Source organism: Ovis canadensis, chromosome 3, assembly GCF_042477335.2.
Source record: "Ovis canadensis isolate MfBH-ARS-UI-01 breed Bighorn chromosome 3, ARS-UI_OviCan_v2, whole genome shotgun sequence".
In the NCBI taxonomy this organism is placed as follows: Eukaryota; Metazoa; Chordata; class Mammalia; order Artiodactyla; family Bovidae; genus Ovis; species Ovis canadensis.
The window spans coordinates 60,717,532-60,724,512 of record NC_091247.1 but is presented as its reverse complement, the minus strand read 5'-3'; the positions used below and the strand labels follow the sequence as shown (position 1 = coordinate 60,724,512).

The window sequence follows — 6,981 nt, the reverse complement described above, 5'->3', positions numbered from 1 at the left end:
ACGTGAGTCTGAGTGAACTCCAGGAGTTGGTGATGGACAGGGAGGCCTGGCATGCTGCAATTCATGGGGTCACAAAGAGTCAGACACGACTGAGTGACTGAACTGAACTGAACAATAGCCAGACATGGAAGCAATCTAAATGTCCATCAGGGAGTGATGAATAAAAAAAGATGTGGTATATATCCTAAAGGAGATCAGTCGTGATGTAAGAGTTGGACTGTGAGGAAAGCTGAGCACCGAAGAATTGATGTTTTTGAATTGTGGTGTTGGAGAAGACTCTTGGGAGTCCCTCGGACTGCAAGGAGATCCAACCAGTCCATCTTAAAGGAGATCAGTCCTGGGTCTTCACTGGAAGGGCTGATGTTGAAGCTGAAACTCCAATACTTTGGCCACCTGATGCGAATAGTTGACTCATTTGAAAAGACCCTGATGCTGGGAAAGATTGAAGGCAGGAGAAGGGGACGACAGAGTACAAGATGGTTGGATGGCATCACCAACTCAGTGGACACGAGTTTGGGTAAACTCTGGGAGTTGGTGATGAACAGGGAGACCTGGTGTGCTGTGGTCCATGGGGTTGCGAAGAGTCGGACACAACTGAGTGATTGAACTGAACTGATATATATATATATATATATATATATATATATATATATAATGGAATATTACTCAGCCATAAAAAATGAGATAATGCCATTTGCAGCAATATGGGTGGACCTAGAGATTATCATACTGAGTGAAGTAAGTCAAAGACAAATATGATATTGCCTATATGTGAAATCTAAAAATAAAGTCACACTGAGCTTATTTACAAACAGAAATAGAGTCACAGGTGTAGAAAAAAATGTATGGTTACCAAAGAGGAAATGGAGGGAGGAATAAATTGGAAGACTGGTATTGAAATATATATACTACTATATATAAAATACATAACTAATCTGGACCTACTGTATAATACAGGTAACTCCAGTCAATACTCTGTAATAACTTATATGGAAAACATAAAAAAGTACAACATGTATTACTGATTTACTTTGCTATATAACAGATAATAAAACATTGTAAACCAACTATACTCCAATACAAATTAATTTCTTTATTTTTTATTTTTTAATTAATCAATTTGTTTTTTTACTTTACAACATTGTAGTGGTTTTGCCATACACTGACATGAATCCGCCATGGGTGTACATGTGTCCCCCATCCTGAACCCCCCTCCCACCTCCCTCCCCATCCCATCCCTCTGGGTCATCCCAGTGCACCAGCCTTGAGCACCAAATCTCAAGTGAAATCGAAAGAAGAAGAGGAAAGCAGACATTAATTCAGGTATATCAATGGTTTACAAGCATTTTAACAACAGAATTGTGTGCTGAGCTGTCAAATTTGACTTTAGCTCTGAGATAACTTATGGAGGACCTCTCAAAAAGTCAATATTTTCATATGCACACTTGTCTTTTTTGTTGAACTTCTATTAATAGCCTTTTCTGGACAAACTGTGAGTTTTATGGGTTGATAATATCAATATAAGAACTTGGAGGCCTATGGTAGCTTAGGGTAGACTATGATTCATGTTCTTAGTTCAAGGCTTTTTGTAAATGATCACTCACTCATAAATATAAAGGTACACATGCTCTGTGTTTATTTGCTTGTTTTCCATCCTTGTTCTTGCTGATTTAATCCTTGTTCAAAGAAATAACAATATGGGTTTAACTAACATCAGTTGTCAGTGGCTTATTAATATTATCAGTTCTCAAATGGGATTTTCAGTTGAAATTACTTTGTCAATTGAAAAAATATTTTAAATTATCCAGATTTAAAATTGCTATTTCAGTTCAGTTCAGTCACTCAGTCGTGTCCGACTCTTTGCAGCCCCATGGATTGTAACACACCAGGCTTCCCTGTCCATCACCAACTCCCTGACCTTGATCAAACTCAAGTCCATCAAGTCAGTGATGCCATCCAACCATCTCACCCTCTGTCATCCCCTTCTCCTCCTGCCTTCAGTCCTGTCCTGCATCAGGATCTTTTCCAATGAGTCAGTTCTTTGCATCAGGTGGCCAAAGTATTGGAGCTTCAGCTTCAGTATCAGTCCTTCCTATGAATATTCAGGATTGATTTTCTTTAGGATGGACTGGTTTCATCTCCTTGCAGTCCAAGGGACTCTCAAGAGTCTTTTCCAACACCACAGTTCAAAAGCATCACTTCTTCAGGGCTCAGCTTTTTTATGGTCCAATTCTTACTTTCATACATGACTACTGGAAAAACCATAGCTTTGAATAGACAGACCTTTGCCTGCCAAGTAATGTCTCTGTTTTTTAATATGCTGTCTAAGCTGGTCATAGCTTTTCTTCCAATGAGAAAGTGTCTTTTAGTTTCATTGCCGCAATTATCACCTGCAGTGATTTTGGAGCCCCAAAAATAAAGTCTGTCACTGTTTCCATTGTTTCCCCACCTATTTGCCATGAAGTGATGGGACCGAATGCCATGATCTTAGTTTTTTGAATGTTGAATTTTAAGCCAGCTTTTCACCACTTCAGTATTCTTGCCTTGAGAACCCCATGAACAGTATGAAAAGGCAAAATTGCTATTTGGATATGTGTAAAGATGTGAATGCATTTAATCATAAGCTGATTATTATTTTTATGGACCACCAAGCATCTGTCACAGGTAGAAACCAGAAGAAAGGACTGTTGTTTGCATGTTACTTGATGAACTCTCAGGGACTGAATCCCCATCATCTTCCAGTCTGAGCCTATATGGGGATGGAGTACTGGCCAGCATGAGTAAGTTAATAAAGAAAGTAACATCAAATGATTTGTTTTTCTGTAGATGTCAATGCTGTTAGCAGAGTTATGCTTCTGTATTTTTTTAAAGCATTTCTGCTTTCCTTGTGTGCAGAAGAGAAGGATCGCAGTGACAGGTATACCATTCTAATGTTAGAACTACTGAGTCTCAGATTGTCTATCAAATCCAGAGTGATCTCCATTCCAGAAACAACAGCCTTCCCTTGTTTCTGAAAGTTTAAAAACACTTGAGTTAGTAGTAATATTAGAATTTATTTCCCTTTTATTATTTTATAAAAAAAATTGTCATTTCTCTTGAGGTCTTTTTCATTTTACTCATTCTCGTTTCCTATTTTGTACCCTCTCCAGCATGTACTCTAATATTTTCCACAAAACAAACTCCTATTCATCTTTCAATAAACTTGTCCTTCCCAGATGGCTCACAGATAAAGAATCTGCCTGAAATGCAGAAGACATGGGTTCTATCCATGGATTGGGAAGATCCTCTGGAGAAGGAAATAGCAACCCACTTGAGTATTCTGGCCTAGAAAGTCCCACGGACAAAAGAGCTTGGCAGTCCATGGGGCTGCAAAAGAATCAGACATGACTTTGTAACTAAACAACAACAAGGATCTTGAGCGGTATCTGGGAGCCTGTCAATTCCTCTGGCTTTTACCTACTTACAAAAGAATTTTTTCAAAAGTTGAGGATCTGTATACATTTATTAACATTCATGAGAGAGAGATTGTCTTGATTCTTATTTTGTCCTGATAATGTGCCTGACTAGCCTATTTTATACAGTAAAAGGTGGAAAAAATCAAGCTCAGAATTTCTATCAGATTTTTGGAGAATTAGCTAAATAATGAATACATAGCTGAAGAGTGAAGACAGAGTACATCACTTACCTTGACTCTTAGACTATCAGGAATGGTAACTGGGACCTGGTGTCTACTATTGCCTGTGCCTGCTGACCTATAGCCACCATATATTACAGCATCTCCTTCCACGTTGGCCAGGCTGGTGTCCAGATCGGCAATGCCTGCTGGGAGCTCTACTGCCTAGAACACAGCATCCAGCCTGATGGCCAGATGCCAAGTGATAAGACTATTGGGGGAGGAGATGACACCTTCAACACCTTCTTCAGCGAGACAGGTGTTGCCAAGCATGTGCCCAGGGCATTGTCTGTAGACCTGGAACCCACAGTCATTAATGAGGTTCACACTGGCACCTACTTCCAGCTCCTCCACCCTAAGCAGCTTATCACAGATAAAGAAGATGCTGCCAATAACTGTGCCTGAGGTCACTATACCATTAGCAGGGAGATCATTGACCTTGTCTTGGACCGAATTTGGAAATTGGCTGACCAGTGCACCGATCTTCAGGGCTTCTTGGTGTTCACAGCTTTGGTGGGGGAACTGGTTCTAGGTTTACCTCCCTGCTGATGGAACATCTCTCTGTTGATTATAGCAAGAAGTCCAAGCTGGAATTCTCTATGTACCCAGCCCCCCAGGTTTCCACAACTGTAGTTTAGCCCTACAACACCATCCTCACCACCACACCGTCCTGGAGCATCTGATTATGCCTTCATGGTAGACAATTGGGCCATCTATGACACCTGCTTTAGAAACCTCGATATTGAGCACCCAACCTACACGAATCTTAACTGCCTATTATCCAGATAGTGTCCCCCATCACTGCTTCCCTGAGGTCTGATGGAGCCCTGACTGTGGGTCTGACAGAGTTCCAGACCAACCTGGTGCCCTATCCCCGCATCCACTTCCCTCTGGCCACATACACCCCTGTCGTCTCTGCAGAGAAAGCCCACCATGAACAGCTTTCTGTAGCAGAGATCACCAATGCTTGCTTTGAGCCATCCAACCAGATGGTGAAAAGTGACCCTCGTGATGGTAAATACATGGCCTGCTGCCTGTTGTACTATGGTGATGAGGTTCCCAAAGATGTTGTACTGCCATTGTCACCATCAAGACCAAGTGCATCTCACAGTCTGTGGCCTGGTGCCCCACTGATTTCAAGGTTGGCATTAATTACTAGGTTCCCACTGTGGTACCTGGTGGAGATTTGACCAGTCCAGTGAACTGTGTGCATGTTGAGCAACACCACAGCCATCACTGAGGTCTGGGCTTGCCTGGACCACAAGCTGACCTGATGTGTGCCAAGCATGCCTTTGTTCAGTGGTATGTGGGTGAGGGCATGGAGGAAGGAGAGTTGTCTGAGGCCTGTGAGGACATGGTTGCCCTTGAGAAGGATTATGAGGAGGTTGGTGTGGATTCTGTTGAAGGAAAGGGAGAGGAAGGAGAGGAATACTAATTCCCATTTCTTTGAGCCCTGTGGCATATCATAATCAGAGCATCAGCATTAGCTGACAGGTGTAAAAACTTTCTGACTAGATCCTCTTCACTTTCAGCTGGGATCATGTATTGCTTTCCCATGTGTACCTGTAACACTTCTGTCTCAAACGTAAAGATTTTAAGGAAAAAAAAAGAATGAAGACAATCTGATGATTAGAATGATGATAATGACAATGAAGCTGATCATAAGTAGAATTTAGAAGGTAAAAAAATTCTGGCACCAATTTAAAATAAATCTATTCTGTACTTTCTGCTCAGTTTTTGTAAACCCAAAATGTTTCTAAAAATAAAAATGTTTTAATTTCAAAAATTACAATAGTATTAGACTTGCCATTAGAGATTGTCATTTAATGATTCAATGAATATTTATGATTAATTTTTAAAAATTTAATCCAAAGGATTTAATGCTTTAAGCTTAATGCTTAAAGTTGCTAAAGTACAAAACTGTAAAATGAATTGTAGACTTACAGGAAAATTTTAAGAAAATATTTTTAAAATGACACATGGAAGCAGATTGATATGCATTATCATAGTTTAATAAGGGATGTTAACAAACTAATATATTACATTGGCAACTTGCACTAGTGATGATTCTTCCTCCTAAGAATGTTTTTAAGCTTATGAACTATATTTGCCTAAGGCAATCCTAGCAAGCTTTTTAGAAAACTGAAGCAACTATCAATCAAGGAGACACATGAGGATGTTCTGGTATAAGTTTTCAAAATATTCTTGTCTAAGAAATCAAAGATGACATTAAAAGATGGAGAGTATACCACGTTTCAGGACTGGAAGAATGAATATTGTGAAAATGACTATACCACACAAAGTAATCTATAGATTAAATGCTGCTGCTGCTGCTGCTAAGTCGCTTCAGTCATGTCCGACTCTGTATGACCCCATAGACGGCAGCCCACCAGGCTCTGCCATCCCTGGGATTCTCCAGGCAAGAACACTGAAGTGGGTTGGCATTTCCTTCTCTAATGCATGAAAGTGAAAAGGGAAAGTGAAGTTGCTCAGTCGTGTCCGACTCCTAGCAACCCCATGGACTGCAGCCCACCAGGCTCCTCCGTCCATGGGATTTTCCAGGCAAGAATACTGGAGTGGGTTGCCATTGCCTTCTCCTGATTAAATGCAATCCCTATCAAATTACCAACTGCATTTTTCACACCTAGAACAAAAACTTTCACAATTTGTATGGAAACACAAAAGATCCCAAATAGCCAAAGCAATCATGAGAAAGAAGAATGGAGCAGGAGGAATCAAGCTTCTTGACTCCAGACTATATTACAAAGTTATAGTCATCAAAACAGCATGGTACTGGCACAAAAAAGAAGTATAGATCAATGGAACAAGAGAGAGATGCCAGAGATAAACCCATGCACTATATCTTGACACCTTATTTTCAACAAAGAAGGCATGACTATACCATGGGGAAAAGACAACCTCTTCAGTACATGGTTCTGGGAAAACTGGACAGCTATGTGTAAAAGGATGAAATTAGAATACCATACATGAAAACAAACATGAAAACCAAACATGAAACCACCATACATGAAAATAAACTCAAAATGGATTAAAGACCTAATGTTAGAACAGAAACTATGAAACTCTTAGAGGAAAACATAGGCAGAACACTCTTCGACATAAATCACAACAAGATACTCAATGATCCATCTTCTAGAGTAGTGGCAATAAAAACAAAAATAAATACATGGGCTCTAATAAAACTTAAAGCTTTTGCAGAGCAAAGGAAAATGTAAACAAGGTGAAAAGACAAGATCAGAATGGGAGAAAATAATAGCAACTGAAACAACTGACAAAGGCTTGATCTC

General features: G+C 40.0%; 1 pseudogene; it reads left to right on the top strand.

Annotated features, from left to right (window-relative positions):
• Positions 1 to 3,853: 3,853 nt before the first annotated feature.
• On the top strand, positions 3,854 to 5,108 carry LOC138438115 (tubulin alpha-1A chain-like; annotated as a pseudogene).
• The last annotated feature ends 1,873 nt before the right edge of the window (positions 5,109 to 6,981 follow it).